The sequence below is a fragment of the Amblyomma americanum genome, chromosome 10 (assembly GCF_052857255.1).
Source record: "Amblyomma americanum isolate KBUSLIRL-KWMA chromosome 10, ASM5285725v1, whole genome shotgun sequence".
In the NCBI taxonomy this organism is placed as follows: Eukaryota; Metazoa; Arthropoda; class Arachnida; order Ixodida; family Ixodidae; genus Amblyomma; species Amblyomma americanum.
Genome location: NC_135506.1, coordinates 4,211,884 through 4,229,843, shown reverse-complemented (window position 1 = coordinate 4,229,843; position 17,960 = coordinate 4,211,884). Strand labels below are relative to the sequence as shown.

The 17,960-nt window shown below is 51.8% G+C and overlaps 1 protein-coding gene across 7 annotated transcripts in view; it reads right to left on the bottom strand.

Moving 5' to 3' along the window:
* shot (dystonin-like protein short stop) overlaps positions 1-17,960 on the bottom strand; it is a 209,469-nt gene that overhangs the window by 160,582 nt on the left and 30,927 nt on the right. The window lies entirely within an intron of this gene.

Genomic DNA, 17,960 nt, shown 5'->3' with positions numbered 1-17,960 from the left:
ATTTATGAAAGAAAAACAATTCTTTCACGTGGCTATGTGCCTCATTAAACAAAGCTTTAATAAGCTGGACAACAGCGAATTCTTTCCTGCAATATTGTGCGATCGTTTTACTACGTTTTAGTGCACATGCAGGTTCGCGCACTCGTGACAGTGACACCAGTGCCGAGGTACGTATCTGCGCTATTTTGCGCATAATGGTACGCCAGCTAGAAATAATTCACAACCCGGAAAAAAAAAGAACGTTATCCCGGCAGCAGAGTGACACAACTTCAAACGGCGCGCTCAGTACTGCATTGCCTGCGGCTTCGAAGAGCAGATGAGGCACCGTCGTGGCAAAACAAGCCGCGCAACGTCCGCAAACTCTACGCGTAGTGAGGTCACAAACGTGCGTCATTTTTATCACAGTGAGCAACTTATCGTTTGCAAGGTCGTCATCAACAGTGCGAAGGTCGTCATCAAGTGTCCTAGCTGCGTTTGCTCTAGGCATTTTATGGCGAATGTCCCGAAAGTCGGCTTCGAGATCCAGGGTGTTTTCTGCGGCTAAATTCCCCTACGCTTTCAGATGTCCCAGCTTTATGCAGCACAAACTGTTGGGGGAACCATACGTTTTCAACAATCCTCAAATCTGTATACATACCAAAGGCCACAACGGAGCAGCGGGGAGGCAGCGCTGTCTAGTGGGCTCCTGAAACATCAAAGCAGAGTGACCGACCGGGCCTGTATCGACGCATCAGCCGCAGGGGCCCTGCACTAGGGGCTCTACCCACCAAGCGCGCCAAGATCACTGCTGAGCAATATAAGTTTTTCATTAATTAATTTATTTATTCCATCATTCATTATTTATTAACTCGTTTATTTTCGATGTGCCGCGAGCCGAAATCGGACCACGCAGGAGAGGGAACATTTTTTTCAGCCTGCAATAGGCACTATGCCTACAAAGACAAAAACAAAAATCATTCACAAATAAAGTGAACAAATACAGCTAAACACGCAACGTTGTAAAATAAAGCAGACAATATTTAAGTACGCGCGGACGGAATCTCGAAGCAATCCGCGCATTGGACGTCGAACTTGGCGGCGGCCGGACGGCAGTTTCTGAATTGGCATTATTTAATAGCCCCGCCGCGGTGGCTCAGTGGTTAGGGCGCTCGACTACTGATCCGGAGTTCCCGGGTACGAAGCCGACCGCTGCGGCTGCGTTTTTATGGAGGAAAAACGCTAAGGCGCCTGTGTGCTGTGCCATGTAAGTGCACGTTAAAGATCCCCAGGTGGTCGAAATTATGCCGGAGCCCTCCACTACGGCACCTATTCTTCCTTTCTTCTTTCACTCCCTCCTTTATCCCTTCCCTTACGGCGCGGTTCAGGTGTCCAAAGATATATGAGACAGATACTGCGCCATTTCCTTTCCCCCAAAACCAATTATTATTATTATTATTATTATTATTATTATTATTATTATTATTATTATTATTATTATTATTATTATTATTATTATTTAATAGCAGATCATGATGATGACGACTGAGTAAGTAATTAAAACAAACGGAGAAGCCGAATTGGAGGCTGTTATCGGGGAAAGACAAGAGACATTTACTGGTTACGTGAGAGGTGTGTCCGCATATAGTTAGGCTGGCATGCTACTTCAGATGACGATGAAAAAAAAGAAGGTTGCAGCGGAATGCGATCACACCGAACACTCGCGCACTCACAAACGCACAGTACTCTCAAAGGGAGCAGCCGTGTTCAACGTATGTCGATAATGCTCGCCCGGCAGCGAAAGCTCACAACGCGCTCGCGGAAGTTTTAAAGACAGATAAGTTCGTTAAGAGTTTCCTGCTAAGGTATATCCGCATTAACGAACCGACGTTCGAGTCAGCTGCGCCCGCAGCGCGCTCCCATTATGAAATCGCCTGCGCAGCGCATACACGCATACAGAGCGTTTCACCTAACTGCACTCAATTTTTAAAAATAGGGTTTTTGAGTTAGAAGAGCGCTTTTTTCGGCACAGCATTGTCAGCGGCGTAGTACATCAGTATGCAGCTAAGACGTGCTAACAAGCAGGCTGGTTAACTAAAATTGAACAGTTAACTTCAAACTACTACAGTTAGGCTCCTTAATTGTTTGGAGGTGTGTAGCCCACCGTAGGTAACATTCAGATCAGTTTTTAGAATTTCGAAAACGCAGTCACCCCGAGCCCTCTCTGCACGCGCTAGAGAAAACGATACCCTCCTCCTCCTCTCTCTCTCTCCCTCCCTTCGCGCAATGAAGCCAGCCAATGGTTGGCCACGCTAACAGTGGGCGACAAACGAAGGGTGACGAAGGCCAGACGAAGTCGCAAAACGGCTTTAGAGCACCTTCAAAAGGACTCCAACAGCACAAAAAGTGAGCGTGTTTGTGCGTATTTGTTTCTTACTTGCAGGCACTTCTTGCATGAAAGTAAACAACTTCAGACATAAATACGCACACATGTTCGAACGCAAAACGAGGGGGCGCAATAACGGAAAACCAGACACTCCGAAAGCAAGCGGCTTTCAAACATTCCAGGAGACGTTGACGTACGGTCGGAAATAGCCGGCATGTTTTGCTTCCAGGCCCCTCCATTTTTTTTTCTGATCCTTTTCCTCCTCCTCGCAAAGACGTCAAGCGCATAACTTCGGCAACCGCTGAAGGTTTCCACGCGCGCACGCACGCACGCACGCACGCACGCACACACGCACGCACGCACGCACGCACACACACACACACACACACACGCACGCACGCACGCACACACACGCACACACGCACGCACACACACACACACACACACACACACACACACACACACACACACACACACACACACACACACACACACACACACACACACACACACACACACACACACACACCAGACCGAAGACCCTGCGAGGACGGTCCGTCAAGTCTGGCTGAAATATGCGGGACAATCTCCTCACGCTGTCCCCGCAGCCTTTCGCGTCGCCGTCTCTCAGCCGAGGTGCGGGGCATGGTTGCCAACTGCTTCAGATTTCCTAAGCTTCCGCACATTCAGCGGCGATTCCGAGTTAGACAGTGTTCAGTGTGTTCCAAAATGTTAACGCCTATTTTTACAAGCTTTCCAAGTTAGCTCCACGCAGAGTGATTACTCCTGAGAAACTACGCTAGAGCTATATATAGTCTAGACGAAGCATTCCTGAACGGCGCCGAGACAAATATGAGGAGGAAGTCGGACGCAGGTTCCGACTCCTCAAAGTTCCAGGAGCAAAAGCTCCGGCTCAAGCCTTCCGCCTCAAGTGAAGCACGTCAGCGCAACACGTCAACGGCGTATTCCAATCGGCGAGTTTCTTTGCTCCGCGTAACCGAAAAGAGCGTTTCTTTTGGATATTAAGATCCAGAGCTCTGATTGGACCGCAACGGCATATATGCTCCCTGGACATCCTGCTCATTCGCGCATTCGGACAGCAGCTCCGGATCGCCGAATGGAATTTGCCACAAGGCACACCACGTGCAGGTGGGCACATAGACGGCACATTCGCGTACGACTCTCGGTATTTATGAATGATGATGATGATGCTAAAAGTGTTTGTTGGCTAAAAAGATAAGGATAAAAGATAATATAGGCTGGCTCTTTGTCTCCTTGCGCTGCGCTGAATGGCTTCACTCGGCACGTCTAGTATGATAAAGATCGGCGAATATACTCCCACACCTAGCCTACCTATTGTATAATCTTCAACAAAAATTATGTAAATACTTTCTACATTTAGCAACACCCATAAATAATGCATAATCAAACACTCAAAGTCAGTATAGTACATAAGAAAGACCCAGTTTCATCATTTTTCTTAAATAACTATTGTACAATATTCAATCATAATTCTGTAAATCATCAATTTATCACAACCCCGGAACTTTTGTATAGTCACCTATAGGAAAAGCCTCTACAGTGATTTTTTAGCATTTTCTTTTTATTATTATTAGTACTTACATAGTTCTACATTTATTTTGACATTTATTTTAACTCTACAGCAATTGTAAGATCACCTTCCTTTTACAAAAACTGGTGTTCGAGGAAAGGAAATGGCGCAGTAATTTTCACATTTCGGTGGACACCGGAACCTCGCCGTAAGGCAAGGGAAGAAAGTGCGAGTGAAAGAAGAGAGAAAGGGGTGCCGTAGTGGAGGGCGCCGGAATAATTTCGAGCACATGGGGATCTTTAACGTGGTCGAAATTATTCCATAGCGAAATTATTCCACTACGGCACCTCTTTCTCCTCTCATATCTACTTCGTTTCTTAAAATTTAGTAATGCGCTAGCACTAAGACCCCTCACCTATTTTGCCACTGTTTGTCGGCAACGCGGGTAGTTCGGGAAGAACTAACTGGGTCTAATAACCCCCGCCCGGTGGCAGCACCTGCCATCGTAGGGCAGTGACGCATCGCTTAACCGCTGCGACAGGAGTGGTGTGAGGGCTCCCATCGATAGATTGATTGACTGATTGATTGATTAAAAACATCTTTATTTGCCGAATATTCGTAGAACACGTGGGCGGGCCGCCTAGTCAGTTAGTCCTCTGGTTATTGCTGCTGCGCTGGCCCTTCCCACCAGCCAGTGCTGGCGGTCAGGATCATCGCTGAGCAGAATAGCCTCCCACTGCTCCTCTGAGGGGTCTGGAATGGGGTCAACTATGGGATTAAATTTGCATGCCCACACCATGTGGTAGAGGTTAGCTACCTCTCCACAGTGTGGGCACTGCGGAGAGTATATATAGTGTGGGGTATACCACTGGTGTATCTTAGCTGGCGCTGGGTGTGTATTGGTTTGTAGTCTCCTAAGGATGTTCTCTCCTAACTTATGCATATATGTGGCGTTGGGTACTCCTTCCTGGCTGCTTTGTATGGTGCGAGATTGTCAGCATACACTGCTAAAGCAGTTAGGTCGCAGAACCCTTCACGGTCATCAGGGGGAGACGCCCGGTATAGAAGAGCTCGGGCATGCCTGCGAGCGGCTTCGTTTCCTCCCGGTAGTTCCAGGTGACCGGGAAACCAGATGACTGAGGCTCGGCTGGGTGGATGCTTAATCAGCAGTGACGACCCTGACCTGTGAATTAATCAATTACTGAAGTTGCGACAGGCATTCTGCAGGAATCAGTGAGCACAGCGGCGTTGGGGTTAGATGCCACAGCTAATGCAGTAGCTGCTTCCTCTGCGTGATGTTGCATCTGGGTTTCAAGCCCCAAGGGTAGCGTTGGCCTGGCGGCCTGGGGCAAAGCTGGAAACATCCGAAGGTCCCGGCAAAGGATGAGTCGACTGGCAACAGAACAACTTGTTTATTCTGGCATCGCAAAAGAGCAGCCGGTCAGAGCGACCACGTTACTCGAAGGACGAAATCGAAGTCTCTCGTTGGCGTCCGGGGCAGCCCCCTTTATACCCTCGGAGTCGAGGGCAAGAGGGAACGGCTTGGGAAGAGTCATCCGATACGGCGACGCTTGAACATGTTCAGGCGTGACGGGCGCGTCCGCCAGGCCGGCGCCGGTCAGACCTCCTCGCCTCCCAGTTGGAGAGCTCCTCTCCCCGGCTGCCGCGCTTTGACAAGCGTGGGCAAAACATGCACACACACAAACACGCACGCACGACGACACGTGGCACTGAAACCTGCCGGGACGCGCTTGGCGGGAGGCGTTGCGGCAGCGATGAACGAAGCCGCGGCGTCCGTTGCATCCGCGCCGGCTATACCGCGCGTCGTAGGTAGGCGAGACGTAACAGACCGCCCCGCCGGGAGAAGGAGATCCCGATGGTCAGGGGACTGCATCCGCTGTCCAGAGGGATGTCGCTCGATGATGCTCATAATCGAAACCGGTGGTCCCTCGACGTTGCTTGAGCGCAGCGCACAGAGAAGGCCTCGTTCTCAGGTTCAGGTTCATACAGGGCACTGCAAAGTGACTTCGGGAGAGTTGCCATTTTTGTGCTCGTTCCCAGCAAGCGTTAGAACTACGCCGAAACGCAACCGCTCAGTCAGCAAGCACGAGACAACCCTCACTAAGCTCTGCCAGGCTCTTTCCCCTTTTATACTACTGCCTAGTTCCTTACAGTAGTCAAGCAGCACTCAGAACGCGTCCACAAATTGGAAAATTGCACTAGAAAGCACATAATCACTTTGAAACACTAAACAAAAGCAATATGTTAAAAATCCTGCCTCAGGAAGAAAACATCAGTAACCAACAACTTTGAGGCGGATTCCTACGTTAGGGGCTTCGACTTAAGCCATCGGCGTTACCGTTGAGACTCCCCTTTTTGTAACGCACCTCAAAGGAATATTGTTGCAAAGCGAGGCTCCAGCGCAGGAGGCGGCCATTTTTGGGAGAGATGTTCTGCAGCCATTGGAGAGGGCAGTGATCCGTCTCAATGATAAACCTCGAGCCGGCTAGGTAGCATGACAATTTCTGAACGGCCCACACGAGACACGCACACTCTTTCTCGGTGGCGCTGTACGCCTGCTCACGACAGGTCAGCTTACGACTAGCATACAGGACGGGGTGTTCCACTTCTCCATTGTCCCTTTGGCACAGTACAACGCCCATGCCTCGCTCACTAGCATCGCACTGAACAACGAACCCTTTGGTATAGATTGGCGATCGTAGCACAGGCTGGCTTGTTAGGGCGCTCTTTAGGGCGCTAAAAGCTCTCTCCTTTGTCTCGCTCCAGACGACTGTTTGGGGCTCTGTTTTTCTTAGAGCATCCGTCAGGGGAGCCGCGATATCGGAGTACCTGGGGATGTACCTCTGATAGTAGCCGGCGACACCCAAGAACGACCGAATATCGGTCTTCGTGCGCGGTTGCGGGAAGTCTCGCACAGCGGCCACCTTTATTTCAGAGGGGCGGCGACGACCCTGTCCAATCACGTGACCGAGGTAGACAACCTCGGCCTGTGCTAATTGGCACTTGGGAGCCTTGACTGTCAAGCCCGCTTCGCGCAGGCGGGTTAGCACTGCCCGCAAGTGTGCCATATGCTCAGACCAGGATGCGGAGAATATCGCTACGTCGTCTAAATACGGTAAAGCAAATTCTTCCTGTCCCCGCAACACTTTGTCCATGAGGCTTGAAAAGCAGTATGGCGCGTTCTTCAAACCAAAACTCAAAACTTTAGGACGGAATGTTCCCATTGGTGAAATGAACGCCGCATACCTACTAGCCTCCTCTGTAAGTGGAACCTGCCAATAACCCCTGACAAGATCTAGGGTGGAAATAAACTGAGCGCTACTAACTTTCTCAAGGCGCTCCTCGATGTTAGGGATCGGATAAATTTGATCCTTAGTGATAGAATTAAGCCTGCGGTAGTCGACGCAAGGACGAGGTTCCTTGCCCGGTACCTCAACTAAAATCAAAGGGGAGGTATAATCACTCTCACCCGCCTCAATAACACCGAGCTGTAGCATTTTCTTTACCTCAGCCTCCATAATATCGCGCTGGCGGGGTGACACCCGGTACGCCTTGGATCGTACTGGCTCTGGGGAGGTAAGTTCTATATCATGAGTAAGGACAGAAGTCCTACCAGGCCTCTCAGAGAACTGACCTTGAAACTCTTGTAAGAGTTGGTGTAGTTCGGTTTTCTGCTCAGGCGACAGCGGTGCTTTAATGATTAAGTCACTAATGACCTGATCAGTGTCTTCCCTGTTCGTCACTGAGCTTAGTCCCGGAAGCTCGACCGGAAGCTCTTCTAACTTTCCCTTGTCGGGCATTTCCTCTCCAGTACCTGGTGCCTTCAACGCTACAGGCTCAATTTTATCCAGTTCTGACGTGCTCGGAATATCAGCTTGCTGCGCCTCCGACCCTTTCTCATTGTTCGACAACGTCGGCCCCGCAACTACCGCCTTTGCAGCGAGCTCCCGAACTCTCGGTCTGGTTAAGGCCTGAACGCTAGCCTCACCAAACAAAAGCCCCTTCTCGCGCAGGAGGTGATCGGACCTGTTCGAAAATAGGTACGGGTACTGGGGGGGCAGCATAGATGACACTACGGCCTCCGTCTCAAGTGCTCCGAAAGGTCCTTCAATAAGCACTTTTGCTACGGGCAGACACACGCTATGAGCTTCCACGGCTTGCTTGATCCATGCGCACTCGCCCGTGAACATATCGGGTTCTACGTAAGAGGGGTGAACTACATCCATTGTAGCTGCGGAATCACGAAGCACTCGGCACTCTTTCCCGTTCACGAGGAAGTCTCGCATGTAAGGCTCGAGAAGCTTCATGTTCTCGTCAGTGCTACATAATGACAAACACACGACCTCTCTTTTTGTTTCTGGACACTGCGCCGAAAAGTGACCCGGCTTCTGGCACGTATAACACACGCGCGCTTGCCTCCTCTCGAACCGCTTTCTGCGTTCGGCTTCGGCTGCCGCCGTCTCCTTACGTTCGGTCGGACTGCTTTCACTCGCATCCGCACTACGCGTGTCCCCCCTTGCTCTCATGGGTGTGAACTTCGGCCTCTCAGACTTGGAGCCATATTCACCCTTTTGACCGTCCTTAGCTCCGCGAGCCCGACGCGTCACAAACTCCTCGGCTAGCTCGGCGGCTTTAGCCACTGTACTAACGTCTGGCCTATCCAAGACCCAGTACCGCACGTTCTCAGGTAACCGACTATAAAACTGTTCCAGCCCGAAACACTGCAGAATTTTCTCGTGGTCACCAAACGCTTTCTCTTCTTTGAGCCACTCCTGCATGTTTGACATAAGCCTGTAGGCAAACTCTGTATATGACTCATTTCTGCCTTTTTCATTTTCCCGAAACTTCCGACGGAACGCCTCCGCTGACAGCCTGTACTTTTTTAGCAGACTCGATTTCACTTGGTCGAAATCCTCTGCCTCCTCTCTCTTCAAGCGAGCGACTACGTCGGCCGCCTCGCCGGGTAACAAAGTGAGCAAGCGCTGTGGCCACGTTTCCCGAGAGAACCCCTGCTTCTCGCACGTTCGCTCAAAGTTAACCAGGAACAAACCAATGTCCTCTCCAAGCTTAAACGGCCGCATCAGGTCAGTCATTTTGAACGATACCCGTTCTCCTGCACCGTGTGCCTGACTTCCATTACGAGCGCGTTCCATCTCTACCTCGAGACGCTTCATTTCTAAAGCGTGGTCGCGCTCTTCTTTCTCTTTTTGTTCTTTCCGTTCGCGCTCGTCTTTCTCTTTTTGCTCTTTACGTTCGCGCTCGTTTTTCTCTTTTTCTTTTTGTTCCCTCTCCTCAATGGTCTCAAGGCATTCCGACAGCTCGTCATCCTCAGCCTCCAACTCAAGAATAGCCCTTAGCAGTTCTGGTTTTCTGAGTTTGTCTGAGACATCCAGACCCAACTCTCTTGCAAGCTCCAGCAATTTCGGTTTGCGCAACGACTTCAAATCCATGGCTGCTCCGAATGCTGCTTTCTCTACTGCCTACTATTGTCTTGCCGCAAACTAACCCGGCAGCAACGACAACACAATTACCAGCTCTGTTTCTGACACTAACAAAAGCCTGGCAAAACTCAGAAGAAGAAAGTCCCGCACTCACCAAACCTCGCAGCCACGAATTCAGCGCAGTCGTTCCGCTGCAGGCAACCAGTCATCACACAGGGCTCGTTGCACTGCTCCCGGATGGTCGTTGTGCTGCTCAGCATACAGTTGACCGCATATCTTCGCTGCTGGCCTCCGTTGTCGGGATCCCACCGCTGGCAACCAGTTGTTGCAAATGGGTTGCAAGCCCCAAGGGTAGCGTTGGCCTGGCGGCCTGGGGCAAAGCTGGAAACATCCGAAGGTCCCGGCAAAGGATGAGTCGACTGGCAACAGAACAACTTGTTTATTCTGGCATCGCAAAAGAGCAGCCGGTCAGAGCGACCACGTTACTCGAAGGACGAAATCGAAGTCTCTCGTTGGCGTCCGGGGCAGCCCCCTTTATACCCTCGGAGTCGAGGGCAAGAGGGAACGGCTTGGGAAGAGTCATCCGATACGGCGACGCTTGAACATGTTCAGGCGTGACGGGCGCGTCCGCCAGGCCGGCGCCGGTCAGACCTCCTCGCCTCCCAGTTGGAGAGCTCCTCTCCCCGGCTGCCGCGCTTTGACAAGCGTGGGCAAAACATGCACACACACAAACACGCACGCACGACGACACGTGGCACTGAAACCTGCCGGGACGCGCTTGGCGGGAGGCGTTGCGGCAGCGATGAACGAAGCCGCGGCGTCCGTTGCATCCGCGCCGGCTATACCGCGCGTCGTAGGTAGGCGAGACGTAACAGTGAGCGGGGTTCGATGCTTTCATCGAGGCGCAGCTCAGCATCGATCCTGAAGGCGTTGAGACCCCAATAGTCATCATTCCATCATTTGGTCCTGCGGCGTCCACGTGAAGGGTGTTAGGTTGCTCGTCCCATTTCCTCTCCGGGCCTTCCCTCTTGCTTTTCTCCTTTCGATGCTATATGCGGGATACATTTTCCGCGGAATGGGGTACACGTTGATGCGTCTCCTCACATCGCGTGGTACCTCTTCCCTTTGGTCTATCGTGTCGGGCAGATTAATATCGACCTTTTCGAGCAGATCTCTCCCTGGTTTTGTGAGTGCGAGCCTATTGAGTTGTGAGAGCCACTGCACTTCCCCCGTCGCTTTGAGGGTATTACGAGGGCTCTTTGAGGGCTGGCAGAGATCTGTGAGTGTAGCGAAGAGAATGACCGATTCCGCATATATGAGCATTAGAGATTTTTAGAATAGGCTGACCTTATCGGTTAGGGGGAATAGCCAGGGCGCGTGCACAGCTCAGAGGGGCGTCATTGTCCTGCGCACTGGCGCCATGCTGTTCCCTTTAACCGATAAGGTCATCCTATTCTAAATGTCCCCATTAAACCATCGACGCTACCGCCTCATACCCATAGCGCGGAGCTTAAGTCCGATTTCGCCGATCTGCGAAAACCGAGTCTCGGACCGAGAGCGAAGTGCTAGCGCACCTAATTCGCCTTTGGCATAAGCAGGCAAAATCGGCCGCCAAGTTTTTATTGCCTCGTGCCTCGTTATCTATTTTAAACTGGATTAAGCCCGCTGTGTCCTAGGGCGGTCAGGGCATGGCAATCTTTATTTCCACCTCTTTCTTGGGCTGCCCGCCATCTGAGGTACGAACCCACGCGAGTCTCGGAAGGGGAACGCCGCCGATAGGAGGGAGAAGGCGTTCGGGCCGAGCGCCGGGGCAGTGGCTTCACCCGATGGGCCGCATTAAACGCAAAGCGCGTCTAATTCCCCAGCCGGAGCGCGCGCGAGCGGTCGCCGACCTGCGGCGAGCGGCCGTGCATGCGTCGCCGTGCACTTGGACGCAACAGCGCACGCGCGCAGCGCTGCCAACGCAGCAAGACCAAGCGTCAGCCAATCAGGCGACGCGAATTCGAAACCTCCCACCCCCTCACACCTGTTCGTGATTGGCCACTGACATCGTGCTCCGTATGCCTGCCACCGCACGGTCGGACCCGCAAGCGGCGAAAAGCATACAAGTAGCCCTACGAACGTGTCGAAAAGATATCCCTCGCAAAAGCATTCAAAGCTCGTGTCGCTACTGCAAATCAAGATGCGGAAGACCTTCCAAGAGAGGGCGGAAAGTGCGGAGTTAAACCGGTGCTGCACGACTCGTGGCCGCGGAACGCGTGCCAACGCAGCTGTCCCGCACACACTAGAAATAAGAAACATGCGCACTATAGGTACGGACGGGACACCCTCAGCCACAACTACAGGATGGAGAAGTCCCGACCGACCACCTTTCTCGCTTCCCGGTAAATGCTCAAGTGACAACGCCGCACGGTTATCACTTGGATAACCGCGCTCACTTTCGTTGAGGCCAGATCTCGGAAAAAGCAGACGCGACATTCCTCCCGTAAGTATATTCTACAGATAGTTTTCACCGACGTCATAGCGGGTGCCATCTTTAGGCCCATAAAGTGCCGGGAAAGCTAGCCATTTCGTTAATCCGCTAAACGCCAATCAATTCCCATTGTCCGCTGTGGAAGCTTGCCCCCGTGCCCAAAGATGGCGCCCGTGACGCCACGTGAAAACTATCGATACGACAGCAAAACACCGAAAGATGCCCGTTTGTCGCCGTTTCAGGCATACATACAACGGGAGAGGTCAAGCGCGGAAGGCTACGCAGAGAGAGAGAGAAAAAAGATAACCTTCACGACTGTCTGGCCCGCGATGAGGTCTCAACGGCGGGCTCTGCCTAAGGACGGGTTCGCCAATACTGCACGCTTTTATCGACACCACAGCCTTTTTCCTACTCAATGGGCAGTAGAAGCGCCAGGCAAGCACGCGATCGTGACGCGTAGCCGGGGCGCCGCGCCCGATCACGGAAGGAACGAGATGTGGACCGCTGGGGTATTTAAAAGTGGATCGGCCAATCGCGGCACGACTACGGGCCGCCGCCACACGTTCCTGCCGCGTCACGACGCCGCGTACAGCTGCCTCTCTTCGCCCATTTCTTGCCAGCTTCCTTCGGCACAGCCGCGTTCGCTGCCTCTGGGGAGCCTCGACCCGCCGAGCTTCGAGTTCGGACGGCGGGGCGAAGCGCGTGCCTGCGTGAATGTGTACACAAATGGACCGTTTCGTCCGGTCTATAAGGTCTATAAGTCTCGTTTATACATTCAACGTTTCTTCATTGCTTCCCCAAAAATTTACTCAGGAATAGCGAAGCATTCTCGTCCCTCTCCGGTCTTTCTTATTATTTTCTTAACATTTCCGCCCCTTCTGTTTTTATTTCTTACTAAAGCGTCACCTAATGTATATAGCTAATCTATAATATATATATACTTATAGCTCCTGCTACCGTATTTGTCGTTGATCCACGAATACGAGGGTGCAAACAGGTATACGGCGCAACTTCTCACAAGTTGCAGCCCGCGGAGCGGAAGTTACGTGAGCGGCTGCTTCCAAAAGTGTCCTCTCGCCGTCCGCGCAGTTAATGGGAGCCATTGCTGCTCCGTTCCAGTGCGAACAAGCTGCGAGACGGAGTATGTGTATCGCGAGCCCTCTTTCGAGTAGCCTGTCTATATCGCGGCAGCTCCTGATAAAGAAACATCCGCGGGAGCTCGACGGCACAGAAAGCAGAGACAGAGAACAGTCAGATTTCTCAACTGGGATAAAAGAGAAGTGGCGACGATGACAGCCGTGCACTACACGGGCCCACTCCCCTCCATCACGTCGCCGTTCCTTAGGTCTCCTACACACACCGGTAGATGTCCGTCCCTCGGGTTAGGATGAACCCGCACAATGCACTCCCTCTGACTGACGCCGATGCAATTAAGAAGTTGAAAATTGTATTTTATGGGAAAGGAAATACGGTAGGAACTGTCTCACATATCTCAGTGGGCACCTGAACGGCGCTTTAAGGGAAGGGATAAAGGAAGGGAGTAAAAGAAGAAAGAAAAAAAGGGGTGCCGTAGTGGAGGGCTCTGGAATAATTTCGACCACCTGGGGATCTTTAACGTGCACTGACATCACACGGGCGCATTAGCGTTTCGCCTCCATAAAAACGCAGTCGCCGCGGTCGGGTTCGAACCCGGGAACTCTGGATCAGTAGCCGAGCGCACCTAACATCTGAGTCACCGCGGCGGTACTTCATCCCTTCCCACACAGTGCGGTTGAGGTATCCACCGAGGAGTGAGACAGTCACTGCGCACTCTCCTTTCCTCAAAACCGATTCATTATTATCGAAACTGTCATCAGTGCAGTGGTAGCAACCCCCCCCCCCCCCCATCATCGCCACTGCTGGCCTCGAATATTTCGTCGTCAAGCCTGCAAGGTCCGCCGCCTCTCCTCCGGCTTTGATACAGGAAGTGAGAAATCCGCCTCCGAGAGACGTGCACCGCTCGGGGTTTGCGACACACGCGGCCGCCGTCTGGCCGGCGCCTCGAGGCGTCCTTGTCACAGTTCTCGGAATGCGACGATGATACGCGCGTCTATTTCAGACTTTCGTTTAAAGCGAGAAACTCCCGATGAGCACAGCGTCCTGTTCTCGGGGGCACATATGACGCCACGCGCATGCACGGTGGCAGGATGACGACGCGCAGGCGGCCGCCGGACGGAGTTTTGTGCAGTACAATCATCGTCCGCCGGCGTCACCAGTTTTGCTACTCTGCATACGTCACATCTAACAGGCTTCAGTCATGCGCGATTTTCTTCTATTTTCAAACCAGGGCAATCGCTTCCACTGCAGCTGCTTGTGGCCGCGCCTATATACCGACTCCCGGTTCACAACAACGCCCCCTCAGACTCACTGTCACACGCCCGGACCTGCACACACGCTTCTACTACGTCCACGTATGCGGGCACACCACGCATCGACTTCTAAACAAGAGCACTGTATTCTCTCTCTCCTCTCTCCCACTCAACATGCTTGACAGGAATGCAAACCGGCCGGAAGTCCAGCTCTGCGAGTGGCACACTCTCTCGCACCAACTAACATCGACACTCACGACGTATGCTCGAACTCGCGTGCACCAATTCGCACTCACCTCATCCCTGAACTCACAGGCTTACCTCACGTTCACCAGCACTCCTTTATCAGACGCCCGCATAAAGTATCTCGCGAGTGCCGGCCAGCGCATTCTTCGCGCCTACTGCAGACACAAATACAATGCGCCGGGGGCAACAATGCGCGATTTTCCGCCGTATATTTATTGGGAGGCACATAAGCCGAACGCCTGTGTGTACACAGAAACCCCGGTGCAATGGGTGGGCACACCACCCGGCTCCCCGCAAAAAAAAGAACGCGGCGGAGCAGCAGCAGCAGCAGCAGCAGCAGCACAGCGGCTTTCGCGCGCACCTCTCCGCCTGCAGGAACGGTCCCCGATCAACGCCCACGTGTGTGTGTGTGTGTGTACTATACTATACCATGAGCGCAAGCCTTTTCCTTCCTGCTGGCGCCTCTTTCAGGGCGCACAATGGGAAAGACAGCCAGTGCAGCTCGACCCAGATCCACGCACAGCACTAATGGCACAAAGGGAGGGGGGCACCAGATCGGGCGCGACGTTATACAGCGTGCGGAGTTTATTTAAAGCAGCCGATTCACGGGCGTGACAAAAGGCAGCGGAAAAGCAAAAATAATACCGCTGTCCATGTTTCAGAGCCGCGGGGCCGACGGCGGACGCAAAATCCGACGGCTCTCATGCAGCGACTTCTGGGTTACCGCATAGCTGTCCAGCAGCAAATTCCATTGCCTCAAGTTGCGACACGTACACAGGGATAGAGAATGAAGACAGCCAAAAGGGCGACTGGAACAGCAACGGTTTTCACTGCAGTCCCCGGTTAGGTAGACCTTGTCAAATTGCCTAGAGTCGAAAAGAACTTCATCCACAGCGGGAATGCCGGAAAGATGAGGTAGGCCACCCTCTGAGGGGTCCGTATTTGGGTTGGCTAGTGTTGGGTAGAAAACGTGGATGTTTATTGCCCTCCAAATCCGCAGCTGATCCGCGATGCTCGCTTCTGTGCGCAGACTGAATTATTTTAATGCTGCGTTTTTCACGTCTCCAGTAAATTTACAGCAAGGCTTGGGCTGGTACGAATACTTTCACAGCAATTCTTCGGGGTTTGACGCCGCGAGAACAGTCGTATTCTTATATGGTCGAATACCTCTCGGTTTGTGCCAACCACAGATTGCGTCAATGGCACCGAAATTATTTTCGAAATGTGCGCTTATTAACAACTCACCACCAAATACCAAATGGCACGCCCTTTATAGCCGGTATAAATGCTATGAGCATGGAGGTTTGATGCAGGTGAACGATTGGGTGTAGCGTGTTTATGCTGTGTCGCTATGTCTTCACGACTTTATTTACTCTTTACAGAGTGCTGAGAGAAGGTGTCTGATTTCACATTTGGGGTTCTGGGCAATAAAAAAAAATTCAGCGAAAGTTGCGCATACGTTGCTGGTTTTCGTGGGTGCTTGGAGTGTATGCGTGATGTTTCACGGTGCGTAAAAATCTGTAGCACACAAGTTACTTTTCACGCCCCTGCCCCCGTCGCCCCCTAATATATATGGCCCTTTTTAATCCTTTCGTATCAGGATATACTGCGTCGGGCCCATTCAATTTCGAATGAAACGTGATGACCAATCAGTTACATAAACTCAATACAAAGTCATTAAGAAAAAAATTGGTTCTCATTAAGCTCTATATTGCATGAATAGCGTCTTAATTTAAACAAAACAGCCGCCTGTACGCGCATTATTCGCGTATGTTCGGCTACAGATTTCTACGAGGCATGAACCTACTCCCTCACAATAAACTCAAACTTTTTTTTTCTGAAGTATTTAGAGTTTCTCCGGTTTACTCCGGCCAAATTGGCGAAATACGTGACGCGTTTATGTTGTTTTTCCAACGACCTCCGATCGGTTGTTCAGCTCCTGGAACGCGTTACGCATCAAACCTGCATACCGAGTCTGACCCTATTCAAAAGCATCAACAACAATTTCAGATGTGATATCGACGACTGTGGCCATCTTAGAAGTGGCACAGCAGTTTTCACCCACAATGGGAAAAGTAAAATTCAGCGCGTGAGAAACGGGCTTGCAATCCAATAGCTTCATTGAATTGACTACCTGCCGATTGTACGCGGCACCGTGCAGTCAAGCGGCGCACGGGCGAAGCCTGCAGTCTCAGCAGCCCAAGATGGCAGCGCCCATCATAACATGAGATGATGACAACTGGTGATTAGTGGCGCCACCTAACGCACCGCATTACAAACGTGCAACGAGTACCACGGCCGGACCGGATCGAAGCGTGCGCCGCCAGCGCCGGTCCAGTCCGGCCGTGCGAATTCAATACACTTCGGGTCTGTTCCAATACCTGCAAGTAAAGTAGACGGCTAATTAAGACGTCTAGCCGGACAGCCGCCATCTTGGGATGCGTTCCATTTCTCACGAAGCAGTCCAAGACGACTGCTTCGCCGAAGTCAACATCGATGCAGGCTAACTTCCTGTCTAAAGCTGGCGGAGCTGACGTACGCGGAGCGAGTCGTGCTCTTCGCGGGCGTCGGACTACAGCCGGAGTACGGATAGGCACAGTCCTTCAAGTGTGAGTCATTCCTTGAAGTTAATTGGTACGCATACTAGTGGCTAATTAAGCGGTCTTCGCGGACGTTTGATTAATAATAATAATTGGTTCTTGGGGAAAGGAAATGGCGCAGTTCTGTCTCATATATCGTTGGACGTATACACCTGAACCGCGCCGTAAGGGAAGAATTAAAGGAGGGAGTGACAGAAGAAAGGAAGAAAGAGGTGCCGTAGTGGAGGGCTCCGGAATAATTTCGACCACCTGGGTATCTTTAACGTGCACTGACATCGCACAGCACACGGGCGCCTTAGCGTTTTGCCTCCATAAAAACGCAGCCGCCGCAGTCGGGCTCGAACCCGGGAACTCCGGATCAGTGGCCGAGCGCTCTAACCACTGAGCCACCGTGGCGGGTGTGGACGTGCGATTCCTAGTAGCGATTCACGCAGGAGAGAATCGTGCCGTTGAGAGATTTGCTACAGCAGCGGACGCTGTAGGTCTGTTTACATGGTCTGTTAGTAATCTGACGATGCCGGCTCTTAGCGCCTTGATTTTATGAACTAAAACTCGTCGCTGTCGTTGGGTTCATCGCCGGCGTTAAGACGGCTGGCGTAGCGGTTTACAAATGTGTTTTTCTGTTGCTATAGCTGCATCAACTCTTTCGTGCACATTCTTTTTTATCTCTACAGTCTCAGAACAAACACTCCCGCATGTTGCGAATTGATTTTGGTTTGTATGTACAGGATTAAAGCTCGCTGCTGTATTTAAGTTTTTCGCCGCCGCCGAGTACCACGTACGGCAGACAACAGGTTTAATGGCACGCATGTGTTTTTCTGTTGCAGTATCACTTTTCGCGCATATCAATTTTTGTGTTTACAGGGTCGTCTGGACGAGCACGTTCGAGGAGCATTATCATCTTGAGGACAACAATA